Here is a 14,989-nt window from a genome sequence, read left to right as displayed (position 1 = left end):
CAACCCAGCTTGAATGGTAGAGGTCAAATCATGAAGAACAACCCAGCTTGAATCGTAGAGTTTAAATCATGAAGAACAACCCAGCTTGAATGGTAGAGTTAAAATCATAATAACTGATAGCAGCCCTTGTAATGATAATATGGAGGATGCATCAGCAGTCTAAAATAAACATCATCCATAAGCGGAATAAAATCAATCCGCCAAAAGGGTGATGGGGCTACAGCCAGGGACTCCATGTAAAAGCGGACCCCGAATTAAACATACATTATGCAAGAGCTAAATCTGCCAATTGCTGGTCTTTCTTTAGGCCTGAAATGTTATCTAAATTATTAATTAACATATCAAGACCATAATCAACTCCCCATTTCATCGCTAGCCTGCGATATTTACTGGATTAGAACCCGGTCTGCTGCTGCTGATTGAATCAAAAAATGGATAATCGAAACTATGTTGGGCTAGACCCAAAATTAAATCGCTAAATTCTCGGTTCAAAGAGGATCAATTTGACTGAAATTTGCAGCAAATTATCTTTGCATTATCTAGTATTTAACTATTATAGTGAGAACTGTCAGCTCTTTATCTAATCTCCCATAATTTATTTTTAATAAATTAATTCCACAATAATTTTTTACCATAAATATTGTATATTATATTGTATATTATATTACCATGGTGACATATAAATTGTATTTATGTCAGTGGTATTCACATAAAATCATCGTCTGTCTCAATTACACCTACCGATAAAAACACCCTGTCACATGACACAGTGGTTGTTGGTATCACGCAAATAGATTCTCATTGGATGAAGTAACCACTGATGATTGATTGACAGGTTCTAGTCTGGATCAAATTACTGAGGAGGAGGTGTCTTTATTTCGTCATCAATTACATGATGACGTCATACATACTGACAGTGTGATCTATTTCCTGAATGGAAACCGTTAGATCGGAGACGGTCACATTATGCGAATTGTGTGTTGGGGTAAGGATAAGGGTTAGGCTTGGCCGAGGGTTAGGGTTAGCGCTAGCCCTATTTACATCTGGATACTTTAACGAAATCTGCAGGTCATAACCTGCAATCCACATATGTGCTAAAATGTGCTGGACCGCCTCTGATTCCTCAATGCCTTAAACAGCAGAATATAAAACATTGTCTCTGCCGTACACACCCAGCCACCCCACCCACACACACACACACACACGTGATGTATTCATACGTTTATCACAGTTTTTAACTGGACTTCAACAGAATATAAAACATATTTACAGTCTTTATATTTATATACACAGTAAAAATAACATCTCCATTTTATACACCATCATAATATTGTTTTATAGATAGAAATTGTTTTATAGATAGAAAAAAAATAGAATTCAATGTTTAAGTTAAATGTTTAATATTGTTTTATAGTTAGTATATATAGATAGAATTCAATGTTCAAGTTAAATGTTTAATATTGTTTTATAGTTAGTATATATGATTTAATATTTTATACACCATCAACAGACTAGAACCACCACCAGTGGACCCTATCTCTCTCTTTTATATTAAAGTGTGATAATGAGAGATGTTTGTTGTGTTGTTCGTAGTCGTACTTTAACTCCTCATCATCACTGTAGATACAACCAATACAACCAATATAACCATGAAACTCTACACCACACGTCTTTCTACACTCCTCCAGTATCATCTTCTCTAATTCATTCACTGTTTGATCTCTACTAATACTTATAGTCATATCTTCACACCAAGGACTGTAAATACAGGTAAATATATATTATAATACTTATATCATACAGGTAAATATATATTATAATACTGTAAATAAAGGTAAATATAATATATTGTCAGTTTAATTAGCAAGTGAATAAAGACCATGTTTCTACTTACAAGCTGTTGTAGTATTGTATAGTAAGTTCAATCATATCATCTTTTTCTTTAATTATATTTTTATATGTTTTCTTGACTCCTGTTTTAACTTCCAGAACTTTCACCCTTGACTTGAGTTTTTGTATTTCGTCAGCTTGAGTCTGATTTTCTGACTTGAGTTGTTGTATTTCATTCTTCATTCTATCAAAATCTTGTTTTAGTTGATTAGACTGATGACAGTGTATGTTGTTGGTCTCGCCTAGTTGTACATTATTTGAATCGTACAAATTAACAATCTGGTGTTGGACAATCTGTTGAAGTGACTAAAAAAAAACAAAAAAAACAAATATATATATTAATATTTAACTTTTACCTAAACTGAGAGAGAGAGAGAGAGAGAGAGAGAGGTCGTATCTTTCTATCTCTCCCCTGGCTGTCAACCATCAGGACTAACATAATCAGAAATTACGATAATAAGACTTGTGACGTAATTGTGACTGGTGACATGTGACGTAATGGTGACTCGTGACGTAATCGGTGTCAAAACCTCGATATTACCGTAAATAGATCAGAGACGGTCCTGTACATATGACGTCATACGTGGATTATGGGTTAGGGTTAAGGTAAGGGTTGGGCTTGGACCAGGGTTAGGGTTAGCGCTAGCCCTGTTTACATCTCGAGACTTTAACGATATCTGCAGGTCCTAACCCTTACACTAACCCACATATGACGTCAACTGGTAAAATGTACAGCACCGTCTCCGATCTAGCGTTCTCCAAATACATGATTTGAAAACACTATTAATGTTAATTCTACTCGCTGTGTTCGACATTATAACATATTTAATATAATAATACAAATGTCTGTACATTATAACAGATTGAATATAATAATACAAATTTCTTCTAAAGGGGCCAAGTAGCGACACAAAGAAATAAATTATTTAATAAAATGTCCAACAGGGAAATCCCCGTCTATTTGTGACTATGAGTTTAGCTTTGTAGATTAGATCATACTGGTCATTTTTTATAATATGATTGTTTATTGTAAGCGTTGTAGACTAGATTACACTGCTCGTCTTTATAATAATATAATAGCGAAGTGTTATGTTGAAGACAGATTATAAGTTGTTATGCTTAAAGATACTTCGACATCGAAATTATTTATGGGGAAGTGATTGCCAAAGAAAGTATGGAAATATTGGTATATTTTTAAAGTAGAGATACCTAATCTTAGAAGAAAAATACTGAATTACATGACAACATACATGGGGCACGCACAAGACAAACGTGTGACGGATATACCCCACAGGAAGTATGTAACGTCCAGTAGATTTTGTAATTATACGACGGAAAAAGAAGTTGAATCCAGGAATTTAGTTTGGCTTCGATATGTATGGTAAATTGGCAGCCACTAAACGTAAATACGGGCTGTTAATGGATTGCCCCTCATCCAAATCATGTGATAAACATGACTGATTCCTGTTGTCATGGAGTAGTTGACTTAGCAAACTGTTGATAAAGAAATTAGTTTGAATATGTTTTTAGTTCAAGTATATTATCATATTACACAGTTTGTACGAGGGGAAGCACCTTTAACAGTTATATATTATCATATTACACAGTTTGTACGAGGGAAGTCCCTCTATTGGTTACAATATAACCTATTGATATTAAATAAGGGGAATACCCTCAACATACAGATAAACCGGTTTGACCAGTTTATGACTATAGGTATATTGTGATATCAATAATCAAGATTTTGAAATGTCAAGGTTGGCTATGACCACTGATTTAGTAACTGGTTTACACGTACATTACTGTGCTTACACCCGACAGAAAGACCCCCCCCCACCCGATGGAAAGACCACACCCAATATCAATTTAAAAAATAGGTTCTATAAACATTGCAATCCAACTCCACACCCCGAAGCAAATGTTGTGGATTTCAACCCAGGCTTGTACGTGACCAGTAATATGGTCTACCACTGCCAAACCGCGTGGGTTTTATCAGGGCCTCCCGCTTCCAAACCTTGTGGATTTTATTAGGGTCCCTCGGTTTCCTCCCGCCGCCAAACCTCATGGTTTATATTAGTGTCCCCGGTTTTCCCCCACTGCTAAATACTCCTACACACAAGGCAATTATTGAAATACAATTGAACCATGTATAAGTCCCGAAATGACCTAGTTTGTGTTGAGTGGACGTTAAACCTCTCTCTCTCTCTGTATATCGGACCCTGGTCTATTTATCAGCACTATATGACTGGATAAAGCCGAATTCAAATTATTTCAGTTATCGTGGTTGTATGTATGAGTTGGGTTCAAAACTGAAATCCGTTAAAATACCCCAAAACATGTTAATTCTACTCACAGTGTCAGACATGATGTTGTTGTTATAGTAACAGATTTAATAAACACAACCTTCTTCTACTCTGGTCGACAGCTGAAATGGCGAGAAAAACAAAAATGGCGAGACAAATACAGGCTGGAAATATTTATTAAAATCTCCGAAAGGGAAATCACCGTCTATTTGTGGCTATGACCTAAGCGTTGTAGACTAGGTTATACTGGTCTTGTGCTTAACAGTTACAAAATAATAATGTGACGATCTGGTCTATTGTATTACGTCAGTATATTATCATATAACGGGCATACCCACAATATGAACAAGATAAAACCAGTCAATAATGGGAATTCCCACAATGTTATTCAGTTCAACAGACAACTTGTTTTATTGTTAAAGGTAGATAACTCCAATTAAAGACAAGTCGAGTCAGACTACCATTACAACCACATAGAGCCCACTCTGTCCTGGTCAAAGTTATCTATAGGCTGTGACGTCATTTTACAATGTGACTCCCCGGGTTCATGTTTTTATCTATTTCCCGAGGCCACAAAAAGTAAATACAGATTATCATGTAATGTAAACTCCTACGATAAACTGGTGTTCCTCTGTTATACGTACATCGACTGGGTTAATGCACACGGACATACGCCATGCAATGCACACTCCTACTATAAACTAGTGTTCCTCTGTTATACGTACACCGACTGGGTTAATGCACACGGGCATACGTCATGCTGTGTGATATGAGGGGGCAAGTTGACGGACAGCGACGCGACGGTCTACTTTTATTTAGAATTTCCAACTGGTCATTCATTTTAAAGTTTTTATAAGTTTTCTTATGTGGTTAAGATTTTTTTGAAATTTAAAAGATGTCATTCATAATTTGTGTATGACATGTACATCTATTTTAACATACATGTATTTAAAAATGTCTTCCTTTCTCACATGTATGATTAGTGGGCCCTATACATGGAACTTGGGTTGTGGGGGGGGGGGGTACAACTAAGGAGTGCCCCCCCCCCCCCCCACATCAGAAAATATCTCCACGTCACTATGTTGAAGTATTCCATGATGTATATAACATCACGTCATCATATGGTTCTTGTCTCTCTACGTCACTATGTTGAAGTATTCCGTGAGTTATATGACTTCACGTCACCGGATATTAGCAAATCTCTCGACGTCACTATGTTGAAGTATTTCGTGAGTTATATAACATCACGTCATATGGTTCTTGTCTGTCGACGTCATAATATGGAATTTATGGTTTCATAGTTATCTTAACTTTTATACGACATAATACCAGGCCCCAAGTTTACAAAGCATTCTCAGACTTAAATTAAGAATTTACTCAAAATTATTCACCTTAATTTAGCGATTATATAGCCCTTTATAAAACTTTTGTTGTTTTAATGTATCAAATACATCAATATGAAACTATGTGCAAAGTTTTGTGTTTCTGGATCAAAGATATTTCTCATAAACAGTGACCGAATGTTGAGTAAATTCTTAACTAAAGTCTGAGAATACTTTATGAACTCGGGGGCAGGTTCCTAAAGATGGGTACCTAACATGGTGCTATTACTGTGATGGATATTTTTGCCAAGACAGGGATTGGATTCTAACCATCGGTTGCTCTTTTACGTGCAATCCAACATGTCCACGGGACCTCGGTTTTTTGTTCCAACCGAAAGACTAAACGCATGTGCTTGCCACGCCCACGTCCTGCACCACTGACAAGCCCACGTCCTGCACCACTGACAAGCCCACGTCCTGCACCACTGACAAGGAGAAATCACATTAAATAGAAGTCCTTTAAACGATGCCCGTCTTCATTGAACCAGTCGGAGCAGGACAGTAGACCGCTAAACCGCATTTCATTTCATTTCCTTTATTTGACGCGCAATTGTCCAACTACAAGACCTGTGAATTTTTATTTAGATCGTACTGGGAATGGTGATTGATCCTTTTGCTATTTTTTTTAAAGTGTCTCTCCCCACGAGTAACAACAAAATCAAGCTGAAGAAGATTATCAGATAGAATATTCAACGAATTCCTGATTTAAGAATGTGGGGTTGGGCGGCCGATTGGTTAACCTCTGCGCGTTGCATCATAAGGTCTGTCATTGAGTCAAGTGGTATAGTTTGGATCACCCACTTGGACGTGACAAGGAGTAGGGTGGCCTGTCCAACCTGGTGGGTTTTCTCCGGGTCCTCGGGTTTATAACTCCTACTGCTAAAGGCCCCTAGGAGCAAGCGAATTATTGAAATGAAATTTAACAAAATGTTAGTCCCGAAATGACTTAGTTTGTGTCAAGTGAACGTTAAATTTCCCCATCTCTCTCTCTCTCTCCTCTCTCTCTCGCTCGCTCGCTCTCACTAATTTTGTCGCATGTATGTTAAACCTCCCTGTGTGTGTGTCTGTCTCTCTCTCTCTCCTCTCTCTCTCTCTCTCTCTCTCGCTCGCTCGCTCGCTCTCACTAATTTTGTCGCATGTATGTTAAACCTCCCTGTGTGTGTGTGTGTCTCTCTCTCTCTCTCTCTCTCTCTCTCTCTATCTCGCTATCTCTCTCTCTGGTTTAAAAATGTTCACCCCTGGACAATATCTAACGACTTCATGGTAATATGTACTCAGATTGATTATTCAACAAATTAAAAATACCAACCATATTATAATGTCCAGTCTTGTTTTCAATCGGATTAAAGATTATATCAACCAATCTCCTAGGTAACGTCGGATTGTTCTAAAAATGATGTCAACCAAACTTCTATGTAACGTCGGATTGTTCTAAAAATGATGTCAACCAAACTCCAAGGTAACGTTGGGTTGTTATAAAATATCTGCAGAGAGGATGTCGTCAATCATGACGATTAGATTTATTCGGGTACGTTTCTGTGATCTCACGGTGACTCTGTGAGTCCCGTGTTCGATCCATCCGTTGTCCAAAAAGTCCATCGGGATTTTTCGAGGTGGTCCCTCCTTGTCAGTGGTGCAGGACCGAGGGACTGGCAAAAGAAAACGTATAGTCGTTCGGATGGGCCAAGAAATCCTGTTCCCGTGTACATATTTGCGTGCACGCAAAAGATCCCTTGGCAGTTTGAATTTGATATAAGTGTAGGCCGTACGGCGTATGTCCGTCTTCATTAACCCAGTCGGAGCAGAACAACATGACGATAAATCCCATTTTTATTTGATTTCGTTTTCTACGTTTCTACACCAGCCATCGAACCCTAACTGTCAGGTTCCTGTGGTAGTATTGAATTTTTGTCCTATCCAAACTACTGGAAGAAACCAACACAGGGGATCGAAATCTGACAACCTTAGTTAGTGCGCTAGTCCCTAACTCACCGAGCCGGTGGTAGTATTGTTTTTTTGTTCCATTCAAACGACTAGAAGAAACCAACACAGGGGATCGAACTCTGAACACCTTAGTTGGTGCGCCAGTCACTTACTGAGCCACAGTCAGGCTCAGGTATTGTTATTTGTCCCTCCCCAACGACTAGAAGAGACCAACACAGGGGATCGAACTCTGAACACCTTAGTTAGTGCGCCAGTCACTAACCCACTGAGCCACAGTCAGGCGCAGGTATTATTTTTTGTCCCTTCCAAACGACTAGAAGAAACCAATACAGGGGATCCAAGTCTGGCCCTCTTAGTGAGTCACGGTGGCCCAAAATGATAAGTTATTCAGATATCCATTTATAACTAAGAATAAATATCACGTTTTACAGTGATGGGGTAATTCACCCTATTCGCTTGAAAGATTTCCCAAAGATGTAATATAAAAATAAGAGAGATCTAGTTTACGTTTTATATACACCCATACAATAATAAATATTGAGATCAAGTTTACATAAACTCATACAATTATAAAAAAATAAGATTGCTTAATGTTGATAACATATTGCCAAACTTGTAAATGTGTTTAATATTCATCATCAGTTAAAGCAGCGCGCTATTATATGCATTAACTCATGCATTAGAAATAATTTAAAGGTACATTATGTAAGATTTAGATAAAGATCTCGAGCCAGTTGGTTAAAGTGTCATTAACTTATAACGACTATAGTTAACATGAAGTTAAAGGATTGTTATCTTTAATGGAGGGAAAGACTGTTGCTGAAAATCCTGCTAGGGCCCGACAAGGGCAGCTGTCTAGTCGTTCGGATGATTCGATATAAGAGTAGGCCGTAGTGCCGCTGTCCGGGCAAAATTTCCCTCATAGCACACTGTATGGTGTATGCCCGTCTTCATTAGCCTAGTACAGGGAGAGAGAGAAATGGGGTTTAACGTCCACTCGACACAAATTAGGTCATTTCGGGACTAACATATGGTTTAATTTTATTTCAATAATTCACTTGCGCGTAGGGGTCTTTAGCAGTGGGAGGAAACCGGAGGACCCGGAGAAAACCAACGAGGTTGGACAGGCGACCCTACTCCTTGTCACGTACAACCGGGGATTCGAAACCACGCCAGTTGACTCGATGACAGGCCTTATGATACAGCGCGCGCGTGCTAACCATTCGGCCATCCAACCCCCCGCCTAGTATAGGAGCAGAACCGTGGGATGATAAACCACATTTCATTTCCTTTAACATGTCATTAACATGACGTTGTGTTGTGTTTTTAAAGGGATGTGTTGTGGTCCGTTATTAGTTTAACGATCCGTCAGTCGAAGTATACCCTGAGCAAAAAGTCCTATAGATTACCAGGGGGTGGCCGAATGGTTAGCACGTGCGTGCTGTATCATAAGGCCTGTCATTGAGTCAACTGGCGTGGTTTCGAATCCCCGGTTGTACGTAGGGTCGCCTGTCCAGCCTCGTGGGTTTTCTCCGGGTCCTCCGGTTTCCTCTCACTGCTAAAGACCCCTACGCACAAGCGAATTATTGAAATAAAATTGAACCATATGTTAGTCTCGAAGTGGACGTAGAACCCCCTCTCTCATTCTCTCTCTCCCCTCTCTCCTTATCTGAATCTTACATAATGTATCTTTAAACCATTCTACTGGGAAAGGTCAAGGCCAATTGCTCAAAACTCGGTTATTGTAACGATCCGTGCGTGCTGTATCATAAGGCCTGTCATTGAGTCAACTGGCGTGGTTTCGAATCCCCGGTTGTACGTAGGGTCGCCTGTCCAGCCTCGTGGGTTTTCTGCGGGACCTCCGGTTTCCTCTCACTGCTAAAGACCCCTACGCGCAAGCGAATTATGTAAATAAAATTAAACCATATGTTAGTCCCGAAATGACTTAGTTTGTGTCGAGTGGACGTTAAACCGCCCCCCTCTCTCTCTCTCTCCCATTTTCTATAGGATGAAATTATAGGGTATTTTGGGGGCCTGTAGGAAATATCGACCTTAAATATTCTAAAGCATCTGTAAAGCAAATCCTATAATTTTCCCTACAGATTAATGTTAAAATTCCTGTAGGAAATTACCATAGTATTCTATAGTATAATAGTGTAGTAAACTTTACAGTTATCTTCTTGTACTTTAATCAAGTTTTGTAAACAGATTGCTTGTTAATACTAACTTCTATGAAGTTGTTATACATGTACATTGAATTTATAAATTAAAAATTCAGAATTCAACGGATCGTTACAATAACCGAGTTTTGAGCAATTGGCCTTGACCTTTCCCAGTAGAATAGTTTAAAGATACATTATGTAAGATTCAGATAAGGAGAGAGGGGAGAGAGAGAATGAGAGAGGGGTTCTACGTCCACTTCGAGACTAACATATGGTTCAATTTTATTTCAATAATTCACTTGCGCGTAGGTTTCTTTAGCATTGTCACGTACAACCGGGGAATCGAAACCACGCCAGTTAACTCAATGATAGACCTTATGATACAACGCGCACGTGCTAACCATTCCCCCCCCCCCCCCCCATTAAGATAAGGAGTTGGTCGTTCTTTTTATAATCGTTTCAGTCACTGAGACTTTATTGAACATGGGCTGTGAGTATTGGGGACGTCTAGGTTACTGTAGCCTTTATTGAACATGGTCACTATCAGGGACGTCTTGGTTGTCAGTAGTGGTCACTTGTTTATCCAACCAGAGACGAAAGTGTCAAACGAACGGACTTGCTTACCTCAACGAATCGCCCTATAAAATTTGAAAAATAGACCGCGGGAAATGCAGTCTGCCAGTATTTTAGGCACTGATCGTCGAGATAAATAGAACTAACCACATATCGCTTACGCCTATCGCCAAATCACTTGTTTATTCGACCAGAGAAGAAAGTGAATGAATATATTCGCCACGATATTTTGAGAAATAGACTGCCGGAAATGCAGCCTGATAGTATTTCGGACACTGGTCGTCGAGATAAACAGAACTGACCAGATACTGTCTGTCGCTAAATCACCAGCTTATCAGAACAGCGAAGGAGGTTTCAAACGAACGGAGTGAGTGAATCAAAGTGAATGAATATTCTTGCCGCATTGAACCTATACCCAAAGACTTTGAGTATCGCAAAAAGCACTTGTGGTTCACGTGTTGTTGTTTATAGTAGGCCAGACTCTACAACATGCAAGTTGTGGGATTTAATCACCGTAGAAGGTATTCATTACCGAAACATATCACAAATAGTTTTTTATATTTTTTAAAATTATTGTGTGGGAGGGGGGGGGGGGCAAACACCACCCACTGCCCCCCGCCCCCACGTTTTTGTCGCGTCATCATGACGTCACATCGTAGATTTATATAACTGAGATGTTGTGTGCTAGATTTTGGTTATGTGTTACTGACAGACATGAATAAATCGCACTTTAAGATATAAGTTGTCTATAGAATATGGGACTGTCTCCTAAAGCCGCGTTTACACGATACAGTCGCCTAATGCAATATATCATCCTCGATATCCTCAGTGATATCGTTTCCTTTCAGTTCACTATCCCCTGGTTCCATCACAGGGAGTGGACGAAGGGAAGTAACTCACATTTTACTATGATCGCCGAATCGTTGTAGGAAACTTTCTCAAATATTTTTGGGCATCTTTTTGATGTTACATATCTCGCAAACCTTCTCATAATCGAGCGTACAAGCTGCTGGATTGTGGTGAACGTAAACAAGGACGCTAAGACTGATATGTTTTTTTATTTGTTCGTAGAATCATCCTACTTGGCCAATGAAATCCCCAAGGGCAGATAATTCGTGAAAGTTCGTGAATGGACCCAAGGGTTAGTGGAGTAGATCAGGGAATGGACCAATACCATTTGGGTACAGAGAATGGGAACATATCGGAAAATGACGTCAAACGCACGCGCGCCTGCTGCTTCATTTTTTCATTTTAGTAACTGAATAAGATGGCGTCGTTTGAAGAATAAAGTTTAAAAAGGGTAATTTTCATGTCGCAGGTTCTACAAAAGTTCATGTTTCGTATACAGAGTTATCATAGAGCGAGTGTAAGTATTACCAAAGCTGTCAGAGACTGGTGGCTTAAACCGGATACACAGGAGCAAAACAAACAATGCGCATGTCAATATATTCAGAGTTATCTCCTCCCCTCTATCAAATCTCACCTAAACCAGATTACGTAACTTATATTATATGACGTCACTTAAATTAATTCTCATACTTGTTTTGCTTTAACAAAATTAATCCAATAATAAAATTAAATTACAAACAATTTTGAATTTCACATGTGACAACAACCAGTTTTGGTCTAGATCTACTCAGGTCATGCCTGTTACTTACTAGATACTCAGTCGCGAATAGAGTGAGAGGACGTAGAAGTAGTAGAAGAAGCCATCCTCAATTAAAATTAGCAAAAAAAATATATTTTTGCCAATCGTATGACGTCATCTAATATAACGCAATTTGATTGATCCGTCGGATGAGAATAGATTTGGTTCTATTCATGCAACGCAAGCTATCCACCCGACCATTTGTCTGATAAGTTGGTCGGATACGACCCTTGCATTCGACCCTTGTATGGATTGGTTGTATTGTGTAAACATAGCTTTAAAATGACATTTTAACCTACCATTAAATTGCTCCCAATTTAACCAACAATAAATATAATATGAACTATTTTTTTTTATTATCAACTTAAAGGAAAATGCTGGTGTCCACAAAATTTACATACATGTATATGATTGACAGAAATAGTTAAATATATTCCTTTAATACCGGAATCTCTAATCGGTAATATTCGGTGTCGAATTTACCAACAGACTTGAAAGGATGAAACCTAAGGCTTCAAGATCTAGCGAACAGAGGCATATTTGCCTATTAGCTGAAGTCTATGTCCTCGAGATCTGGGATGCCCACGTCCAACTTGACAGTGTATCCTATTTTTAACACTGCCATAAGACTACGTGTACTGTCGTCTTGGACATCCGCCAGCACCCTCGGCTTGGTTCATCCGTCAGTACCCTCGGCTTAAAACATCCGTCATCAGTCTGGGCTTAAAACATCCGTCATCAGCCTGCATGGGCTTGGTTCATCCACACCCTTGGCGTGGTTCATCCGTCCGCACCTTCGGCATGGTTCTTCCGTCAGTACCGGTGGCTTGGAACATCCGTCAGTACGCTTGGCCTGGAACATCCGTCAGTACCCTCGGCCTGGAACATACGTCAGTACCCTCGACTTGGCCCATTTGTGTTCAAAACACACCTTCACCATCTTTTAGTTTCGGGGAGGGGTGGGTTGGGAGAGACCCCACAAGTCGAATAGTCTAGGTCCTCTGTTCATCTAAACCCGTCACTGGTAACCACAGATTCCGGAAGTGACGAACATAAAGGAAATGAGCTACTCTCACCGAATGACATAACAACGATCTCTATGTTAAAATTATATTTGCAATGTGTAAAGAGTTTTATATACAAAATTGTGGACACCAACCTTGTCCTTTGATGTAACTATATATTATAACCACTGAAACATTGTTCTTTAATATAACTATATACCATTAAAACATCAATTACTTGGATAATTTGTGAATAATTCATCATTTTTCAGAGCTTTAAATATTATCAGTGGATATATCTAACTCAGTTAAAATTTGTTGAAAGGCAGGTGTAGTCTTTTCATTAAAGTCGGTGACGTCATGGTATGGTATTATTTACTTCAATAGGAATGTCTTATATAAATGTGCAGTCATCAGTGACAGTCAGTCAGTCTATCAGTGATATCGCTGACGAGTGTTGTCTAGGGAACTTGTTAGAAATGAAATGAAATGGGGTTTAACGTCCTACTGTTTTTCTCATAAACTGGACTAATGAAGACGGGCATACGCCATACAGTGTGCTATGAGGGAAATTTTGCCCGGGCAGCGGCGCTACGGCCTACTCTTATATCGAATTCCAACTGCCAATGGATCTTGTACGTGCAGGCCAATATGTACACGGGACCTTGGTTTTTCGGCCCATCCTAACGACTAGACAGCTGTCCTTGTCAGGCCCTCCGTCCTGCATCACTGACAAGGGGAAACCACGCGAACTTGTTAGAGAAACCAAACTTAGATTGGTGACGGGGTTTCCTCTTCTTCCTTGGGGCTTAACGCTCGGTGCCAGTGGGAGTCACGAGGGCTAAGTGGGTAAGACGCTGGCTCGCTAGCCTGGAGTTCGCGTGTTCGATCCCTGAATAGTCCGATTTTCGGACGTGGTTTCCCCTTGCCAGTGGTGCAGGACGGAGGGCCTGACACGGACAAACTGTCCAGTCATTCAGTTGAGACGAAAAACCGAGGTCCCGTATATACATTGGAATACACGTAAAAGATCCCTTGGCAGTTGGAATTCGATATAAGAGTAGACCATAGTGTCGCTACCCGAGCAAAAATTCACTCATATCCCAGTGTATGAACTATGCCCGTCTTCATTAGCCCAGTCTAAGCAGAACATTAAGACGTTCGCGTTGAGTCAAGTTGCGTGGTTTCGATTCCCCGCTTGTACGGAGCAGAACAGTAGGACGTTAAACCCCATTTCATTTCATTTATCAGAGGTTCAGCTTCCACTATAATGAACCATGATTTGACATTTTACAGGTTCATCTTCCAAAGTATTGTAGTTTCCATGGGATAGACCAAAAACACGATAATTTAATGGGTTTGTTTTTAGGCTGTGTACCGTTTATATGGGGTTGGGGGGGGGGACTGGGGATGGCCGAATGGTTAGCGCATGTGCGTAGAATCATAATGTCTGTCATTGAATCAACTAGCGTGTATCGATTCCCCGGTAGTACTTGACAAGGGGTAGGGTTTTTCTCCTGGTCCTTCCGTTTCGTCCCACAAGCGAATTATTGAAATAAAATTGAACCATATGTTAGTTCCAAAATGACCTAATTTATGTCGAGTGGACGTTAAACCCCATGTTGTTAAGAAGAGCACATATGTCTGATATATCTGTACATGGGTGGGGGGGGGGGGGGGGTAGCGCGTGGGCGTTGTATCATAAGGTCTGTCATTGAATGGCGTGGTTTCAACTCCCCGGCTGTACGTGCCAAAGAGTAGGGTCGCCTGTCCAACCTCATGGGTTTTCTCCGGGTCCTCAGGTTTCCTCCCACTGCTAAAGATCCCTACGCCCCCCCCCCCCTCCTCGTCTCTCATATCTCTACATTTAATTCTCTCTCTCCCTCTTTCTCTCTCTCTGTCTCTCTCTCTCTCTCTCTCTGTCCACCTCTCTCTCCCTCTCTCCCCCTCTCTCTCTCTATCTCTCTCTCTCTCTCTATCTCTCTCTGTCCACCTCTCTCTCCCTCTCTCCCCCTCTCTCTATATCTCTCTCTCTGTCTCTATCTCTCTCTGTCCCCCACTCTCTCCCTCTCTCCCCCTCTCT

The 14,989-nt window shown here is 40.1% G+C and overlaps 1 long non-coding RNA gene across 1 annotated transcript; it reads right to left on the bottom strand.

The window, feature by feature from the left end:
• Positions 1-654: 654 nt before the first annotated feature.
• LOC126814296 (uncharacterized) lies at positions 655-4,387 on the bottom strand. The gene is made up of 3 exons (XR_007677518.2): positions 4,244-4,387; positions 1,895-2,196; positions 655-1,758 (listed from the first exon to the last, which is right to left on the bottom strand). It is a non-coding gene; the product is annotated as an uncharacterized LOC126814296 (long non-coding RNA).
• Between the last annotated feature and the right edge of the window lie 10,602 nt (positions 4,388-14,989).

The sequence above is a fragment of the Patella vulgata genome, chromosome 3 (genome assembly GCF_932274485.2).
Source record: "Patella vulgata chromosome 3, xgPatVulg1.2, whole genome shotgun sequence".
Lineage (NCBI taxonomy): Eukaryota > Metazoa > Mollusca > Gastropoda > Patellidae > Patella > Patella vulgata.
The sequence above is the reverse complement of the archived record's forward strand: the minus strand, read 5'-3'. Positions and strand labels throughout refer to the sequence as shown.